Source organism: Hyperolius riggenbachi, chromosome 1 (assembly GCF_040937935.1).
Source record: "Hyperolius riggenbachi isolate aHypRig1 chromosome 1, aHypRig1.pri, whole genome shotgun sequence".
Classification (NCBI taxonomy): Eukaryota; Metazoa; Chordata; class Amphibia; order Anura; family Hyperoliidae; genus Hyperolius; species Hyperolius riggenbachi.
The window spans coordinates 213,274,541-213,295,312 of record NC_090646.1 but is presented as its reverse complement, the minus strand read 5'-3'; the positions used below and the strand labels follow the sequence as shown (position 1 = coordinate 213,295,312).

The window sequence follows — 20,772 nt, the reverse complement described above, 5'->3', positions numbered from 1 at the left end:
GAGATCTGGTCTGGGTCTCCACTCGTCATTTGACCCTGAAACAACCCTCGGCCAAGTTAGGTCCCAGGTTTGTGGACCCCTTTTCTGTGACCAGGAAGATCAACAATGTTACTTATGCCATCGATCTTCCTTCTAGCATGCGTGGTGTGAGATCTTTTCATGTATCCCTGCTTAAGCCAACATTAAAAAGGGGTTCTTCCGCGAATGAGGAAAAAAATAAAAAGTGGATTATTTATAAACTATTAAAAATCCTTCTCAAATAGTGTTAAAAGTTTTTTAAAAAAATGAATGGTTTCATCAAAATAACATGTGTAAGTAACCAGTGACGGATGACGGCTGGGAGGCTAATCCATTTGTGAGGGTTTTTTTTTTTTTACTATAATTTCCCAAACATAACTGCTGCCTACCTAGTTGTCAGTGGTGTAGCCCATTGCTGTGAGGAATGGCTGTTACAGTTGTTAGAATAACAGCTGTTCTCTCGCTGAGCTCCACGGCAGTTATTTATTGTAGTTTTACACAGGGCTGTGGAGTCGGTCCAAAAATCCACCGACTCCGACTCCTCAGTTTAGGATTCCACCGACTCCGACTCTGACTCCACGACTCCGACTCCTCTAATTTGCATATTACAATTTTGTTGATTAAAAGTATGTAACATGAAATTCGTCTCATAACTGCCAACGCTTAGGAATTTTACAAGACAACTGAAGTGAGAAGGATATGTAGACTACTATATTTATTCCCTTTAGACTAAAACTAGTCCTTAGTAATAGTACTTGTAAAAGGTACAAACCGGAACAAAGAACATCTATCAGGCCCTAGGCAATGTAAGTGTGGGTACATGTAAGAATGATGTGCAGGTACTCTGCAGGGGAATGAGGAGATTGTAAACAGACAACACCTCTGTGTTCAATGTGCACAGCATTCTCAGTGGATTCCCTGCAGCTCTGTGAGGAGTGCATATGTAGAGTATAGTACTACTGTGTAACAAAGTAAACCTGAGACAGATGAAATTAAAGTTTTATACATACCTGGGGCTTCCTCCAGCCGCCTTCAGGATAATCAGTCCCTCGTTGTCCTCCTCCACCACCTGGATCTTCTGCTATGAGTCCAGGTACTTGAGCCAGTCTGGCGTAGTGCGCATGAACACACTCCACCGCTAGGAGCATACTACACCTGTGCAGCACTATTGCGCAGGTGCAGAATGTTCCTGGCTGTGGGAGTGGCATGCGGCCGGACTGCGCTGACTGGCTGAATTACCAGGACTCATAGCAGAAGATCCGGGTGGTGGAGGACAGTGAGGGACTGATTAGCCTGAAGGGGCTGGAGGAAGCCCCAGGTATGTATAAAACTTTACTTTTCATCTGTCTCAGGTACCCTTTAATTTGTAGTCACCAAACCAAATTTTAATAACATATCAAATTATTTGATTTCATCAGCAAAGGGAGTGCATACATTTGCATAAATCAGCATCAGCGCAGAATTATTTCCATCTCATTGACCATCTCTATTAGTGACACAGCTACACATCAGGCTTTATTCTTACAGCATAGATGTTATTTAGTATATATAAGAGATTCCTGTGTACGCATCATATATACAGTCACAATCAGATATGTATTTCTGACCTTAAAAATACGGGGACTGCTTTATTGAAGCAGCACAAGTAACTAATTTTGATTGGTTTATTTCATTTTTGTGGACTAAGCACAGCTATTACTGTATATATACATTATATTTAATGACTATTATCTGAGAAATAGAACATTTTATCATATTTTCTATTTTAATTACAGTTACAAATTCATTAGGAGTCGGAGTCGGTGCATTTTTTCCCGACTCCGACTCCAGGCACCCAAAATTGCCCGACTCCACAACTCCGACTCCACGACTCCGACTCCGACTCCACAGCCCTGGTTTTACAGAGAGGACCCCTGCAGCAATGAATCGGGCAGATGCAGGGCAGCCGATCAGTGAGAACGTCATTTGTTGACATCGTTGCCCGGCAACCAGACTACTCGTCTATGCAGAAAGATCTTTATCTCCTGAAAGCGAGTGATCTGGTTTTAGCTAATTAGCGCTGCCCGCTGTCCTGTCTTCCTGTCAGCAGTGGCCACTTGCGTGCGTTGGGTGCAGGGGACGCACCACTTTCACCAGCGGGGAGGGGGCCAGGGGGAGCTGCAACAAGCTGCTACTTCTGAAAATAAATATACTCCTAGATCAGGCTGGAGCCATACATTTTCTTCCTGCTCAGAATTACAGGTTCAGCCTCAGCGCACTGCTCAGCTGATAACACAGATGAGAGGAATGTGAGCCTGTCCAGCTCCCCCCTCCCTCGGGAAAATGAGGACGCTGGGAGAAGAGGAGAGAGGCACACAGAAACGCGTGCATGGGAGACAGCAGCTTGACAGAGTGCAGTGAGATGGAGGTGCTTCTTTTATGTATGCATATTTTGTGTGTGTGTGTGTGTGTGTGTGTGTGTGTGTGTGTGTGTGTGTGTACAGTGTGTGTGTACAGTGTGTGTGTACAGTGTGTGTGTGTAAATGGCTGCTTGCGTGTGTGTGTGTGTGTGTGTGTGTGTGTGTGTGTGTGTGTGTGTGTGTGTGTGTGTGTGTGTGTGTGTGTGTGTGTGTGTGTGTGTGTAAATGGCTGCTTGCGTGTGTGTGTGTGCGTGTGTGTACGGACCTGTGTGTAAATGGTTGCTTGTATCTGTGTACATGTGTACGGATCTGTGTGTAAATGGCAACTTGTATGTCTGTGCGCATTTGTACGGATCTGTGTGTAAATGGGTGCTGGTATGTATGTATGTGTGTGCATGTGTACAGATCTGTGTGCAAATTGCTGCTTGTATGTGTATGCTTTATGTATGTGTATGCTGTATGCATGTGTATGGATCTGTGTATAAATGGCTGCTTGTATCTGTGTGCTGTGTGTGTGAAGTATCTGACTGTGCATAGTATAAATGTATGTTGTGTGTCTGTGTGTAAATATATGTGTGTCTTTGTGACATGCAAGTACACAAATGATATTTATTTCATATACTTATATGGACGTTTCCCCCTTTATGGGGTCCCTCCCTTGTATCCGGTGTTGCACCCCTCATTTTCCCCATATAGCTTGGACAATAAACCCTCATCCTCCCCTTCAATAGCAAAGTGTGGTTAATTTCATCTCAGAAGTGGGCTCCCATGTGCCTGTACTGTACTGATAGTAAACTAGCTGCAGTGTGTGCTGATCTCTGCTACCCCCAGTATGTACAGTATAAGCTGTTACTCTGTGCCTGTACTGATAGTAAACTAGCTGCAGCGTGCGCTGATCTTTGCTGCCTCCAGTATGTACAGTATAAGTTGTTACTCTGTTCATGTACTGATAGTAAACTAGCTGCATTGTGCGCTGATCTCTGCTGCCTCCAGTATGTACAGTATAAGCTGTTACTCTGTGCCTGCACTGATCGTAAACCAGCTGCAGTGTGTACTGATCTCTGCTACGCCCAGTGTGTACACTATAAGCTGTTACTTAATCAGACAACAATGAACGTGAGAAAGGATGCTGTTTTTACAGGGGAAGGGGGCCCTGACCGTGTGTGGGTGTGGGGGAGGGCGCAATCGCAATTTGTGTTTGCAATAGGCACTTTGTTGCTCAGCTACGTCTCTGCCTCTTCTAAAAAAAAAGGTTGTAACCCCTCCCACCGTGAAGCTCCGCCCCCACCTGTGAGCCCCACCTGCCAGCTACTATGCTCCTTTTGTGCCCACCCCAAAAAATCTGAAGCTGGAGCCGCCACTGGCTGCCAGCAGAACTAGAGTTCACTGTTACACAGTGAGTCGTGTCATCTGATTTTTAGCTGCGATGAGAAGCAGACAACAGACAGGATTTTAGACACTTGTTTCCTGTTGTAGTAATAGTGATCTGTCAATAAGGAAAATTTTATGTCAATTTTACTTTTTCTAAAAAATGGCGCTATATATATATATATATATATATATATAAACATATATATATATATATATATATATATATATATATATATCAACATATATATATATATATATATATACATATAAACATATATATATATATATACATATAAACATATAAATTTATATGTATAAATGAATGCACACGCCGGAACGGGGGTTGTTGTGGATGTGTGCATGCGCGTGAATATCGCAGGAGGGTGTATTGAATGGGAGGGTGCATAAGGCACGCGGTGTGTGTGTGTGTGTGTGTGTGTATATATGTATGGGGGGGGGGGGGATTGGTGCGGGATGATGTGCATGCTAAGACCTAGCGCATATATATATATACTTTATATATCCATCCATTAAAAACTTTATTGCAATTTACATAAACTTTTTTAGAAAAAGTAAAATTGACATAAAGTTTTCCTTATTGACAGATCACTATTACTACAACAGGAAACAAGTGTCTAAAATCCTGTCTGTTGTCTGCTTCTCATCGCAGCTAAAAATCAGATGACATGACTCACTGTGTAATGCTGGGAATACACGGGTCGATCCGGCGGCCGATTAGCTGCCGGATCGACCCCAGCCGCGTCCCCGCTCGTCCCCGCCGGCGCTTCCTTATCAGCGCTCGCTTCCCTGCCATTGTCCGCCGGCAAGGATCGAGCGGGCGGGGATCGAGCAGCTTGATCGGACCAGCTGAATATTATCAGCTGGCCAGATCAGCTGCTCGATACATGGTACAGAAACGTACCGTGTATCCCCAGCATTACAATGAACTCTAGTTCTGCTGGCAGCTAAAAGAAGATAAGGGGAAAAAAACAAACAACTCCTGCAGAGCTGGAGTTAAGGTAGCCATACACTGGTCGATTTGCCATTAGATCGACCAGCTGACAGATCCCTATCTGATCGAATCTGATCAGAGAGGGATCGTATGGCTGCCTTTACTGCAAACAGATTGTGAATCGATTTCAGCCTGAAACCCGATCACAATCTGTTGAGCTGCTCCTGCCGCCTGTGCCCCTCCCCCCCCCGTATACATTAACTGGCGCTGGCTCCCGGGCGTCTTCTCCGCGCTGCACCGCACCGCTCTGTTTTTGCTCCATCCCGGCGCTTTCTGTGTCACTCCGTGACCAGGAAGTTCAAATAGAGCGCCCTCTATTTGAACTTCCTGGTCACTGCAGTGACACGGGAAGCGCCGGGATGGAGCCGGAACAGAGCGGTGCAGCGCGGAGAAGACGCCCGGGAGCCAGCGTCAGGTAATGTATACCTGATCGGATCGGCTGCCGCTAGCGACGCGCACCCTACCCGCGGGCGATCGAGGGTAATTTCCCACACGGCGCGATCGACGGACCGATCCGATTTCGGGAGGAGATCGGATCGGCGGGTGCGTTTAGCGCGAACGATTGGCAGCAGATTCGAATCTGCTGTCGAAACGGCCGCGAATCGGGCCAGTGTATGGCCACCTTTACTTTTCATTTATTTTATGGCTGATTATCACACCAGCTAAAAACAGATCACTTGCTTTCCAGAGATAAAGATCTTTCTGCATAGAGGAGTAGTCTGGTTGCCGGGCAACGATGTCAACAAATGAAGTTCTCACTGATCGGCTGCCCTGCATCTGCCCGATTCATTGCTGCAGGGGTCCTCTCTGTAAAACTACAATAAATAACTGCCGTGGAGAGAACAGTCGTTATTCTAAAAACTGTAACAGCCATTCCTCACAGCAATGGGCTACACCACTGACAACTAGGTAGGCAGCAGTTATGTTTGGGAAATTATAGTAAAAAAAAAAAAACCCTCACAAATGGATTAGCCTCCCAGTCCATCATCTCTCACTGGTTACTTACACATGTTACTTTGATGAAACCATTCATTTTTTTTAAAAAACTTTGCACACTATTTGAGAAGGAATTTTAATAGTTTATGCATAAACCACTTTTTATTTTTTTCTTCATTCGCGGAAGAACCCCTTTAAGCCAATGTGGGTACCAATCCTCCTCCTCCTGTGATGGTAGACAACCAACCTGAGTATGAAGTAGAGAAAATTTTAGATTCACGAGTAGTACAGAATTCACTACAATATCTGGTTCACTGGAGGGGGTATGGTATAGAGGAGAGAACATGGGTACCTGAGTGTCGCATGCATGCGGACAAATTGAGAAGGGAGTTCCACACTCGATATCCAGAGAAACCTGGTAGGAGTTGTCCGGAGTCCACTCCTCAGGGGGGGGGGGTACTGTGAGAAAACGCGGAAAAGCCGCCGCCAATACTCAAGGTGAGGCGGCTGACTCCGCATTTAACATGGCAGCTGGGGCGCAGTCGGAGCGCGGAGAGACCGCCGCATGCTGTAACAACAGGGCGGCGGATTCCGTGTCCAATGCGGCAAGTTGCTCGCATAGGCCTGCTCCTCTCAGTAAGGCGGAATGCGGAGTAAACGCCGCACGCCCAGACAGCGGTGCGGCGGATTCCGCATCTAACACAGCAGAAACATTACAACACATGACTGGTGTGGCTGTAACTGATAGTCCACACTGGGTTAGGAGGACGCGCGCGCGCAGAGAGGCAGGGCCTTTATGGCAGTCAGAGGAGGGTCAGCTGACCAAGCCGGTCAGCTGACAATTGCGGCAACTTTCATTGGTCCAGCACTTAGGGGTGGCGCTGGGGAGCGCCGGTGTATATATACTAGGTGCTGGTCATTCATCTGGTGTCTGGCGTTGCGATCACTACGTGGTAGCACTCAGACCTTGTCAGTATCTGTGTTTATTAGTCAGTTTCGTAGGTGTTGATGATCACGGAGCTCACACCTTAGCCTAGGAATTCTGTTATTATCTGTATTGTTATCTAGACCAGTTTCCAAGGTGTTGATGGCCAAGGAACTCACACCTTAGTCTAGGAATTCTGTACCATCTGTATTATTTGTATTATCTAGTCTAGTTCCTGGAGTGTGAGAATCTTGGAGCTCACACTCAAGTTTAGGCATTGTTAATTATCTGTTATGACTTTCTGCATTTCCTGACCATTCTCCTGATCTCTGATTTTGTACCTTGTCTTTCTGATTCTCTGTTGCCAAAACTCGGCTAGTCTCTGGATTCTGAATCTGCCTACTGTGTCTGTACTTTATCTGTCCGTGTGTTAACGACTTGGCTTGTCCGACCTCGAGAACTATCTCTCCTGTTAGGAGATAGTTCACAGATCTGTCAGTGACACTCTACCATTGGTGTCACTCACGTTCTGTCCTTCCCACTGTCTCAGCCTGGCTCCGCCCCTTGGGGAGCATAAGGCCTGTGGAAGAAAGCTAATCCTTAACAGTAGCTCCTACTGTCTAGCACCCATCCCACGGGTGCTTTCCTCAAAGTATTCCTGTTGCATCAAACACTCTCATCTCTCAGGTGTCCAGAGGTTAGAAGATATATCCGATTATCGGTGATACTGCAGATCATCAATAATCGGGTGTATTCTGCATTCTCGGTGATACTGCAGATCACCGGTAATCAGACCCTCTCTGTGTTAAATCGATCGTTACACCAGTGGGGTGAACACAGGGTTGGTGTTATGTGGCAATGGCAGGGTTGGCTCGTTAACAGCCTTGCGGCAGCATTCTGTACTAATTGCAGGCAGCGTAGGTCTTTCTTATGAAGGCCTGTGTAGAGAACATTGCAGAAGTCCAACCTTGATGTGATGAAGGCATGAACTAGGTTTGGAAGATCCTCTGAAGGAATGAGGTGTTTAATCCTTGCAATATTCCTTAGGTGAAAGAAGGAATGTTTCACAACAGCTGAGATTTGATTCCCGAAGCTTATTGTCCCATCAATCAGTGCTCCCAGGCTGTGCACACAGTCTGAGTTGTTCAGGTTTGAGCTCCCTATCCTTAGCTGTGTTGGTTGAGACTGGGGCTGCTTTGCTGTTGAGCCCTGACCTTCGATAACAAGAACCTCAGTTTTGTCAGCATGAAGTTTTAGCCAGTTATTATTCATCAACTCCTGAAGCTCAGCTAAACATGCTTTTATCTAATAATAATAATAATCAGAACATTTGTATAGCGATTTTCTCCTGTTGAACTCAAAGCGCTCAAGAGCTGCAGCCACTAAGGGGGCGCTCAGGAGGCCACCCTGCAGTGTTAGGGAGTCTTGCCTTGAACTCCTTACTGAATAGGTACTGACCCTAGCCAGGATCGAACCCTGGTCTCCCATGTCAAAGGCAGTGCCCTTAACCAGTACACTATCTGTTTAGTAGGGTTTGCGATGCCAGGTTTAAATGACAAATAAAGCTGGGTGTCATCAGCATAGCAATGATATGTCAGGCCATGTTTTTGTATGATTTCTCCAAGTGGCAGCATGTATATGTTGAAAAGTAAAGGTGATAATATCGCACCCTGGGGTACACCATATTTCAGTGGTACAGGGTTGGAGAGGAAGGGCCCTAAGGCTACCCTTTGTGTTCTGCCAGCCAGGAAGGAGTTGAACCACCGAAGAACAATGCCATTTATGCCACAGTACTCTTGTAGCCTGTTAAGCAAGATTAGTTAGTTGGTGCGTGAAAAATACAAGTCGCGGTGTTGGTTGTGCACTTGGTTGGACATGTCTACAAGCCTTAATGTCTGTCACATGCCTTTACGTACCTAGATGAAAATTTTTATGGGAATCCCAGGAAACATAGGTGACTAAAGTCCTAGTTAAGTTTCCCAATGTTTTAAAATGCAGTTAATTTGCATGAATTAGCAATGCAAGGAAATGTAGCCATAGCACATTTGTACTTTTTGCAATAACTATATTTAACCACTTGAGGACCGTGGGCTTTACCCCCCTTAAGGACCAGACCCTTTTTTTCCATTCAGACCACTGCAGCTTTCACAGTTTATTGCTCGCTCATACAACCTACCACCTAAATGAATTTTGGCTCCTTTTCTTGTCACTAATAAAGCTTTCTTTTGGTGCTATTTGATTGCTTCTGCGATTTTTACTTTTTATTATATTCATCAAAAAAGACATGAATTTTTTCAAAAAAATGATTTTTTTAACTTTCTGTGCTGACATTTTTCAAATAAAGTAAAATTTCTGTATACATGCAGCATAATACATGCAGCAAAATGTGGACAAACATGTTTTTGATTAAAAAAAACTCATTCAGCCTATATTTATTGGTTTGGGTAAAAGTTATACAAACTATGGTGCAAAAAGTGAATTTTCCCATTTTAAAGCATCTCTGACTTTTCTGACCCCCTGTCATGTTTCATGAGGGGCTAGAATTCCAGGATAGTATAAATACCCCCCAAATGACCCCATTTTGGAAAGAAGACATCCCAAAGTATTCACTGAGAGGCATAGTGAGTTCATAGAAGATATTATTTTTTGTCACAAGTTAGCGGAAAATGACAGTTTGTGACAAGAAAAAAAAAAATTTCCATTTCTGCTAACTTGTGACCAAAAAAAAAAATGAAATCTGCCACGGACTCACCATGCCCCTCTCTGAATACCTTGAAGTGTCTACTTTCCAAAATGGGGTCATTTGTGGGGTGTGTTTACTGTCCTGGCATTATGGGGGGGGGGGGTGCTAATTTGTAAGCACCCCTGTAAAGCCTAAAAGTGCTCATTGGACTTTGGGCCCCTTAGCGCAGTTAGGCTGAAAAAAAGTGCCACACATGTGGTATTGCCGTACTCAGGAGAAGTAGTATAATGTGTTTTGGGGTGTATTTTTACACATACCCATGCTGGGTGGGAGAAATATCTCTGTAAATGACAATTGTTTGATTTTTTTACACACAATTGTCCATTTGGGTTGGAGAAATCTCTCTGTAAATGGACAATTGTGTGTAAAAAAAAAATCAAACAATTGTCATTTACAGAGATATTTCTCCCACTCAGCATGGGTATGTGTAAAAATACACCCCAAAACACATTATACTACTTCTCCTGAGTACGGCGATACCACATGTGTGGCACTTTTTTGCACCCTAACTGCGCTAAGGGGCCCAAAGTCCAATGAGTACCTTTAGGATTTCACAGGTCATTTTTGTTTCAAGATTACTTCTGACGGTTTAGGGCCCCTAAAATGCCAGGGCAGTATAGGAACCCCACTAATGACCCCATTTTAGAAAGAAGACACCCCAAGGTATTCCGTTAGGAGTATGGCGAGTTCATAGAAGATTTTATTTTTTGTCGCAAGTTAGCGGAAATTGATTTTAATTGTTTTTTTTCACAGTGTCATTTTCCGCTAATTTGTGACAAAAAATAAAATCTTCTATGAACTCACCATACTCCTAACGGAATACCTTTGGGTGTCTTCTTTCTAGAATGGGGTCATTTGTGGGGTTCCTATACTGCCCTGGCATTTTAGGGGCCCTAAACCATGAGGAGTAGTCTTGAAACCAAATGTCGCAAAATGAGCTGTGAAATCCTAAAGGTACTCATTGGACTTTGGGCCCCTTAGTGCACTTAGGGTGTAAAAAAGTGCCACACATTTGGTACCGCCGTACTCAAGAGAAGTAGTATAATGTGTTTTGGGGTGTATTTTTACACATACCCATGCTGGGTGGGAGAAATATCTCTGTAAATGACAATTGTTTGATTTTTTTTACACACAATTGTCCATTTACAGAGAGATTTCTCCAACCCAGCATGGGTATGTGTAAAAATACACCCCAAAACACATTATACTACTTCTCCTGAGTACGGCGGTACCACATGTGACACTTTTTTGCAGCCTAGGTGCGCTAAGGGGCCCAACGTCCTATTCACAGGTCATTTTGAGGCATTTATTTTCTAGACTACTCCTCACGGTTTAGGGCCCCTAAAATGCCAGGCCAGTATAGGAACCCCACAAGTGACCCCATCTTAGAAAGAAGACACCCCAAGGTATTCCGTTAGGTGTATGGCGAGTTCATAGAAGATTTTATTTTTTGTCACAAGTTAGCGAAAAATGACACTTTGTGAAAAAAAACAAACAATAAAAATCAATTTCCGCTAACTTTTGACAAAAAATTAAATCTTCTATGAACTTGTCATACACCTAACAGAATACCTTGGGGTGTCTTTTTTTTCTAAAATGGGGTCACTTGTGGGGTTCCTATACCGTCCTGGCATTTTACGGGCCCAAAACCGTGAGTAGTCTGGAAACCAAATGTCTCAAAATGACTGTTCAGGGGTATGTGTGATTAGAGGGGGGAATAGATGCAAGCAACGCACTGGCGAGGTGATCAGGGCTGGGGTCTGAGGGTGTGGGCGGGTGATTGAGTGCCCTAGGGGCAGATAGGGGTCTAATCTGATAGGTAGCTGTGACAGGGGGTGATTGATGGGTAATTAGTGGGTGTTTAGGGTAGAGAACAGATGTAAACACTGCACTTGGGAGGTGATCTGACGTCGGATCTGCGGGCGATCTATTGGTGTGGGTGGGTGATCAGATTACCCGCAAGGGGCAGGTTAGGGGCTGATTGATGGGTGGCAGTGACAGGGGGTGATTGATGGGTGATTGACAGGTGATTGACAAGTGATAAGGGGGTTAGATGCATACAGTACACAGGGGGGGGGGGGGGTCTGGGGAGAATCTGAGGGGCGGGGGGGGTGATCAGGAGGGAGCAGGGGGCAGTTTAGGGAATTAAAAAAAAATAGCGTTGACAGATAGTGACAGGGAGTGATTGATGGGTGATTAGGAGGGTGATTGGGTGCAAACAGTGGTCTGGGGGGTGGGCAGGGGGGGGGGGGGGGTCTGAGGGGTGCTGTGGGCGATCAGGGGGCAGGGGGGGGAAATCGGTGTGCTTGGGTGCAGACTAGGGTGGCTGCAGCCTGCCCTGGTGGTCCCTCGGACACTGGGACCACCAGAGCAGGAGGCAGCCTGTATAATACACTTTGTATACATTACAAAGTGTATTATACACTTTGTATGCGGCGATCCGGGTGCTAGTAACCCGCCGGCGCTTCCGAACGGCCGGCGGGTTACAGCGCGAGGGGGGCGGAGCCAGTCCCCGGTGGAGGATCGCGTCACGGATGACGCGATTGCTCCGCCCATGCCCCTACAAGGACTGCCGCCTCTGGGCATGAGCTGGTCCTTGCGGGATCCACTTTTTGGCCGCCCCTGTGCAGTGGGCGGTCGGTAAGTGGTTAAAATATCTGGCTTATTAACACCTGTAGCCTAATTTTCTATAGAAAATACAGTACAGTCTTATTAAAGATATAGCTGTCCAAATGTCTGCCCTAATTCTATCATCACCTACAAGAATAATGAAGGAGCTGGGAGGGGCTACAGCAGATCACCTAATCCAGTCCTCCTCCCTCCTCTTGAGAGCCTTTTAGGATCAACTTAGAAGATTCTTATTTCTCTGTCCCTACTTAGGGCTGGTGTACACCGAGCGGCTTTTTGGGCGTTTTCAGATCCGCTTGCGGCTGCGGATCTGCTTGGTCAATGTATCTCAATGGGGTGGTGCACACCAGAGCGGGGGGCGTTTTGCAGAAACGAAAAATGCCTGGGTGAGGCATTTTTTGGATTGCGGGTGCGTTTCTGCCTCAATGTTAAGTATAGGAAAAACGCAAACCGCTCTGAAAAACGGCACTTCAGAGCGGTTTTGCAGGCGTTTTTGTTACAGAAGCTGTTCAGTAACAGCTTTACTGTAACAATATATGAAATCTACTATACTGAAAACCGCAGCAGCAATCCGCAAAACGCTAGCAAAACGCCATAGAAAAATAAAAAAAAGCGTTTAAAAATCTGCTAGCATTTTGCGGATCTGCTAGCGGGTTTTGGTGTGCACCAGCCCTTTGTGTGTGAAAAAAGATGTAAGCCTTCCCACACTCTGCTCGGTGCCTTTATAAAACCGGTAAATTAAAGAAAAAAATAAAACAGGAAAAATGTTTTTTTTAATTGCAGGGAAGGCAAAGATGATGAAAGGTACACTTAACATTTATAAATACACTGCAGAGGCTGTGGAAAGGATTAAATGCTTTATTAAACATACATATATCCAGGCACATCGCCTCTAGTTAGGACATTAAATAAATTATTAGGGAAAGGGAGGTGCTGAAGGGGGTGTGGCTAGAAAACAGCAAAAATCTATTAACCCTTCGCACACTCACATGCAAATGTTCAAACAATTGCATTCACAGATTCACTCATCCAGGCACAACTGTTATCCCTACAGCTAAATTAAAAGCCAGGGTTTTAGTTCACAGAAGAATGCATTCTTATGCTTAATCACCTATACTGCGCAGAAGTACCCAGGTAAACATAGGTGTCCTAACTCTGGCCCTGTAACATGCATAGTGCAGACATGCAAACACATTCATTGCATCAAACCTATCAATGGATTAGGAGCACACATCCTAACTTCCTCTCCTGGGAAAGACAGTGCATCTTACCAATCGCACAAGGGAGCTAATGTTATGTGTCCATGTGCACAATGCGCATACACCAGCATAAGCTGTCTGCATGCTGACAAACATACAGGGGAAGGGGGGAGTGCACCGAATTGGACCCTAGCCACAGGGGTCAATGATAAGAATAAACATACATATATCCAGGCACATCGCCTCTAGTTAGGACATTAAATAAATTATTAGGGAAAGGGAGGTGCTGAAGGGGGTGTGGCTAGAAAACAGCAAAAATCTATTAACCCTTCGCACACTCACATGCAAATGTTCAAACAATTGCATTCACAGATTCACTCATCCAGGCACAACTGTTATCCCTACAGCTAAATTAAAAGCCAGGGTTTTAGTTCACAGAAGAATGCATTCTTATGCTTAATCACCTATACTGCGCAGAAGTACCCAGGTAAACATAGGTGTCCTAACTCTGGCCCTGGCAGAAGTACCTGGGTACTTCTGCGCAGTATAGGTGATTAAGCATAAGAATGCATTCTTCTGTGAACTAAAACCCTGGCTTTTAATTTAGCTGTAGGGATAACAGTTGTGCCTGGATGAGTGAATCTGTGAATGCAATTGTTTGAACATTTGCATGTGAGTGTGCGAAGGGTTAATAGATTTTTGCTGTTTTCTAGCCACACCCCCTTCAGCACCTCCCTTTCCCTAATAATTTATTTAATGTCCTAACTAGAGGCGATGTGCCTGGATATATGTATGTTTATTCTTATCATTGACCCCTGTGGCTAGGGTCCAATTCGGTGCACTCCCCCCTTCCCCTGTATGTTTGTCAGCATGCAGACAGCTTATGCTGGTGTATGCGCATTGTGCACATGGACACATAACATTAGCTCCCTTGTGCGATTGGTAAGATGCACTGTCTTTCCCAGGAGAGGAAGTTAGGATGTGTGCTCCTAATCCATTGATAGGTTTGATGCAATGAATGTGTTTGCATGTCTGCACTATGCATGTTACAGGGCCAGAGTTAGGACACCTATGTTTACCTGGGTACTTCTGCGCAGTATAGGTGATTAAGCATAAGAATGCATTCTTCTGTGAACTAAAACCCTGGCTTTTAATTTAGCTGTAGGGATAACAGTTGTGCCTGGATGAGTGAATCTGTGAATGCAATTGTTTGAACATTTGCATGTGAGTGTGCGAAGGGTTAATAGATTTTTGCTGTTTTCTAGCCACACCCCCTTCAGCACCTCCCTTTCCCTAATAATTTATTTAATGTCCTAACTAGAGGCGATGTGCCTGGATATATGTATGTTTATTCTTATCATTGACCCCTGTGGCTAGGGTCCAATTCGGTGCACTCCCCCCTTCCCCTGTATGTTTGTCAGCATGCAGACAGCTTATGCTGGTGTATGCGCATTGTGCACATGGACACATAACATTAGCTCCCTTGTGCGATTGGTAAGATGCACTGTCTTTCCCAGGAGAGGAAGTTAGGATGTGTGCTCCTAATCCATTGATAGGTTTGATGCAATGAATGTGTTTGCATGTCTGCACTATGCATGTCACAGGGCCAGAGTTAGGACACCTATGTTTACCTGGGTACTTCTGCGCAGTATAGGTGATTAAGCATAAGAATGCATTCTTCTGTGAACTAAAACCCTGGCTTTTAATTTAGCTGTAGGGATAACAGTTGTGCCTGGATGAGTGAATCTGTGAATGCAATTGTTTGAACATTTGCATGTGAGTGTGCGAAGGGTTAATAGATTTTAAATGCTTTATTACACATGAGCATGGAGGAACTATACCTGTAGCGTGCTGGTCACAAAGATGACATTTCTTTCAGCAAGGGGAGTAGGTGGGTGTTGTCACGTGATCTGCTTTGTGTTTGAGAAGTAACTGCCACCCAGCTGGCAAAAAGGAACTGCTACAGCAGCAGGCACAGTATTTTAAAAATATTCATGCATACGAAAACTTAGTGCATTGCTTTCTTTTTGCAATATAAAAGAAAGAGGCTTCACATGGGCTTTAACTACTTGCTGACTGCTCCACGCCAATTGGCGTGACCAGTGCGGCAGCCCCAGGGCCGCTCCACACCGATTGAACAGTCTTCTATGGGGCTAGCAGGAGATTGCGCGCAGGCTGCGCACCCATCTCCTGCTTGGGGGGCGGAGCGCCGCCCCGCCTTCAGTCTCCGAGCGGCGATTGCCACTCGGGAAACTGTTAGACGGCGGTTTCACCATCTATTTACTTTGTACAGCGCTCTGATCTGCAGCAGCGCTGTACTGGGGACAGCCGTGTAACACGGCTGTCCCCCTGGCCCACAGGAGAGCAATCGGCTCCCATAGGCTGAAGCCTATGACAGCCGATTGTGTGATTGGCTGGCTGTGAAAAAGGAGGGAGGGACGGGAATGGGGAAAAATTGTAAAATGTATTTCAAAATACATGAAATAAATATTGATATAAAAATAAACAATGTGGGGGCGATCAGACCCCACCAACAGAGAGCTCTGTTGGTGGGGGAAAGGAGGGGGGGAATCACTTGCGTGCGGTGTTGTGCGGCCCTGCAGCTTTGCCTTAAAGCTGCAGTGGCCCAATTAAGTAGAAATGGCCTGGTCACTAGGGTGGTTTAACACGCGGTCCTCAAGTGGTTAAAGAGAATCTGTACTGAATAATTTGTACTATAAAAAGACATACCAATCGAGTCACTGTGATCTCCAGGATCTCTCTTTGCATTTCCGCCGCTCCCCGCCTTGATCCTGGCTTTTAATCGCCAGTTTTAGGCAGTGTTTACAAACAAAAAAAACATGGCCGCTAACCCTCCCCCCTCAGCCTCACAAACTGCATCACATGGACAAACTGAAACTGAGTCCAGAGAGTGAGGAGTAAATAAAGCACACAGAGCCTGCAATGGCGTGCATAACTTGTATTCATTATAACAGAGGCAGCCCATTCCTCCCTGGGTGGACAAAGCTTGACAAAGAAAAGATTAGATATATTACAAAGACAGAGCAACTAGAAAAGGCTGCAGTAATCCAGAACACATTAGAACAGGTATAGGAATTTATAGGATAGAAGAAATGAGGCTGAACATTTTTTAATGTCTAGAAATCTAGTAGTGGGGAATTTGAACGGCAGCAGTAGAACGGGAGTTTGTACACAAGAAGATGGCAGTGGGTCCTTTTATCTTTTCAGGGAAGCATAATTGGCAATGGATTATAATTTTGCCATTAATCAGGTGGCAATATGGGGTTGATTTAACAGAAATATAACTTCTCTTTAAAGGGGCACTATGGTGAAAATTATGATGATCCATTATCCCCACCATTAGTTATTTTAACCACCCTGGCGTTCTATTAAGATCGCCAGGGCAGCTGCATGAGGGTTTTTTTTAAATAAAAAAAAAACTATTTCATGCAGCCAACTGAAAGTTGGCTGCATGAAAGCCCACTAGATGGCGCTCCGGAGGCGTTCTTCTGATCGCCTCCGGCGGCCAAAAGTAACACGGAAGGCCGCAATGAGCGGCCTTCCGTGTTTTGTTTACTTCGTCGCCATGGCGACGAGCGGAGTGACGTCATGGACGTCAGCCGACGTCCTGACGTCTGCCGCCTCCGATCCAGCCCTTAGCGCTGGCCGGAACTATTTGTTCCGGCTGCGCAGGGCTCAGGCGGCTGGGGGGACCCTCTTTCGCCGCTGCTCGCGGCGGATCGCCGCAGAGCGGCGGCGATCGGGCAGCACACGCGGCTGGCAAAGTGCCGGCTGCGTGTGCTGCTCTTTATTTGATCAAAATCGGCCCAGCAGGGCCTGAGCGGCACCCTCTGGCGGTAATGGACGAGCTGAGCTCGTCCATACCGCTAAGGTGGTTAATATGGACAGCATAAATTTCACAATAGAGCTTGTGTTAAAAAAAAAAATAGCTCCGAAGACCAATTCTACTCTCATACTCAGCTGAGTTGTGTCATTACATCAGCTCTTCCTGATAAGAAAGCGTTGGGCTGTTTCCCTGCTCTCTGCTAGCAGACTTCTGTCTTTGCAACAGATAATTTTTAAAGTAGCTCACACACTCCAGAGCCCTGCTATTGCTTTTCACATGTAACTATAAAATAAACAGGCTGCTAATTTAGTTATTTACTTCATGTGAAAAGCAATAGCAGCGCTTTGGACTGTGTGAGCGGCGTTATAAGTCAGCAGTGGCAAAGACAGAAGTCTGCTAGCAGAGAGCAGGGAAACAGCCCAGCCTGTCACATTGATATCAGGGAGAGCTGATGTAATGACGCAGCTCAGCTGTGTAGGAGAGTAGAATTGGCCTTAGGAGTTATTTTTTTAACACAAGCTCTATGGAGAAATTTATGCTGTCCATATTAAATAACTGATGGTGGGGATTATAGAACAGCATCATTTTCGCCATAGTGCCTACTTTAAAAAAAAAAAAGTAAATACAGTATAGGTTTGAAACCTTATTCTCATGGTGAGTTTTCCATCTGCAAGGTGGCTTTATTTATTTGGTTATATTCCTGCATTAAAGCGGAATATAACCCAGCATTTCATCTTTGCTCTAAAACATTATTTACAGCATATTAAATGCAACCAGCATTTTTTTTTACTAGACCAGCATTCGAAGGGTTACACACAGAGCTTGAAAGTTCAGTGTAGTGCAGGTATGTCTAACCGGTCCTACGAGGGCCGAGATCCTTACACATTTTTGACACAGCTCAAATGAATTGATGAGTCTGAATCAGGAAAGGTGTGGTCCATCAGGTAGAACACATTCCTTTCTTTCTCAATCCATCCTAAACACTGGCATGGATCTGGCCCTCCAGGCCTGGAGCTCGACACGTGGTGTAGTGAAATGTGGAGGCATCTTTAGATAATGTTATCTTGTGTTTACTTAAATGTATCAAGTGAGGAATGTGACACATTCTCTGACTGTGGAGAAGCAGCTCAACACAGACAGAGAGTCAAAGCATGTCTGCCTTCACTACATAATGAATAAAACCAGTTATTAATAAAATGCAAAGTCCGCTGACAAAACAAAAACTGTACATTTGGGAACCTATAATATCTAAATGAATAATAATACGTATGCACAAATGCAAATATGATAACTGTATGGCATATAAAAAGTAGGAAAACATGTTTTTTATTGAATATTATTTCAGGGTTTTAAACCACTTTAAGTCGCATTATATTTTGCTGTAGTTTCACCCCATAGGTGTGCATAGCTTTTTCCTATCTTGTGTGTTGCAATCTGCAGAGACAGTGATATAACAACCATATGGAGCCTATTGCTATCAATCTGCAGATATTACAAAAGGGAAAAATAATTTCCTCCTCTGGAATAAATTCCGCTTTCCTGTATAGTTTCAGATTCCAGTAACTGGACGCTGCAAACTTAAACCGCTTGGCTTTCCAACCTGCACATCTGGAGATGCTGTTGCATGTCTAGTCATTTCTTAGCAATTAATCCATGCAGACTTTTCTCCCGTAAACTCCTGTTCAGGAAAGACTTTTAAAGCTAGTTAAATAAGCAGGTGATCCCAATGTGCTGCATTTTGGTAAAAGTAGGATTAGGTTTCCTTTATGGAAGTGTGTGTGCTATTCTCTTTGACACATGAAACACCCAGTCTAAAAATACCACACGAGATCGCATATGGCCAGGACGTTTGACATTAGCAAATCTCCAGGCTCATTAGTGCTCACAGCTTGGTCGTTCACTGCTTATATACCAGATACGTAGCGTCAAGGGAAACTAAAGTCAGTGTAAAGTTGTGAGATGTAAGACGAGAAGGGAGCATGTGGATAATCATTAGACATCTGCACCTAAGATTTGAAAAACGGGTTATATTGTGCTGGGCCCATCATCTATTTTCAATGCCCTGGTCAGTTTGAAGATACTGGGAAATCTTTCTGTTCTGATCTAGTTCTAAAGAGTCTAAATGGAATTGTATAACTGCTGAAGATGTTAGGGAAAACCTGAAGAAGACAGAGCTCCTTCAAAAAAGAGTGAATTACACAAAGAAAGACACTTTTTAGTTACCAAGAATAGGCAACCAGTTGTAGTGCAGATGGGAGCATTTTATAGGCCCAAGTCTGCCAGGTATCTTCTGACTGTCTGTCTTCCTGGAAAAAAAAGTGTTTCAGACCACTCTGGTGTGTAAAACTGGTGTGTAATGCTAGGTACATACCATACAGTGTTGTGTTAGATAGATGGTTCGATAGATAATTTCCGACATGTCCGATTTTATACTCGATCGTTTTACTGACCAATTTCTCATAGAAGTGAATTGAAATAGATAAGAAAAGATAACGGTGGCATAGTGGTTAGCACCCTTGCCTTGCAACACTGGGTTCCTGGTTCGAATCCCAGCAAGGTCAACATCTGCAAGGAGTTTGTATGTTCTCCCCGTGTCTGTGTGGGTTTCCTCCGGGCACTCCGGTTTCCTCCCACATTCCAAAAACATACAGATAAGTTCATTGGCTTCCTCCTAAATTGGCCCTAGACTATGATACAAGCACTACACGATACATACATAGACATATAACTATGGTAGGAACTAGTTTGTGAGCCCCTCTGAGGGACAGTTAGTGAAGAGACAACAGCGCTGCGTAATATGTTGGTGCTATATAAATACTTAAATAAATAAATAACAGAATCGAATCGGAAATTGGTTGGAAAATCGAATCGGAAATCCATCGAACAGAAAATCGACTGAAAAAACGCATCGTGTGTACCCAGCATAAAACGCTATTGCGAATTGCTGGCCAAGGCATCAAGGGTGGTCACTGGACTTGGCAGAGGCCGCTGAATTGAATGAATCATTCATCAACTTACTTCAGCCAGACACTTATCAATTAATATCTGCATAACTGCGTCAATTAGCTAGATTATTATTTTTTTTTTTTATTTATATAGCGCCAACATATTCCGCAGCGCTTTACAAAGCACAATAAGACGACAAGGGGAACATAGATACACTAACAAAGGGTACAACAGAGTTCCATGCAGCACAAATATTGTGACAAAAACAGTAAACATTAGGAGGAGGACCCTGCCCTTGCGAGCTTACAAGCTTTTTAGATTGTTGGTTAAAGTAGTAGTAGTAGTGAAGTAGATTCCTTGTGCCTATGAAATGCCTTGGAATCCCTTTTACTCATTAAAGCTGATGAGTTAATTATTTGAAATCCTGATGAAACTTCTAGCACACTTAAAGCGTGTACCCACCTTGTGGAATCTTTGCGGGATTCTTCTGACGACCAGTGATTTTTGTTTTAAGCGATGAGCGATAGTTTCTGCGAACTCGTGACGTGGGAACAGGTGTGCGATTTGGTAAATAACACTTTGCGACGCGCGGAGTCAATGACCATCACGACGAATCCGATCTTTAAGATCCCCAACCCCACATGAAGACTCCCTTTCAAAGTGTGGTGATCGGTTGACCTCTAGTTCACACCAGTTGTGTGCCATCATGTGACAATTCGTGTTCCATTCATTCAAATCAGCGGCCTCT

The 20,772-nt window shown here is 44.5% G+C and overlaps 1 protein-coding gene across 3 annotated transcripts in view; it reads left to right on the top strand.

Moving 5' to 3' along the window:
* The window catches only part of AFG2A (AFG2 AAA ATPase homolog A), a 583,775-nt gene that overhangs the window by 94,937 nt on the left and 468,066 nt on the right, over positions 1 to 20,772 (top strand). The gene's annotated exons all lie outside the window — the stretch shown is intronic.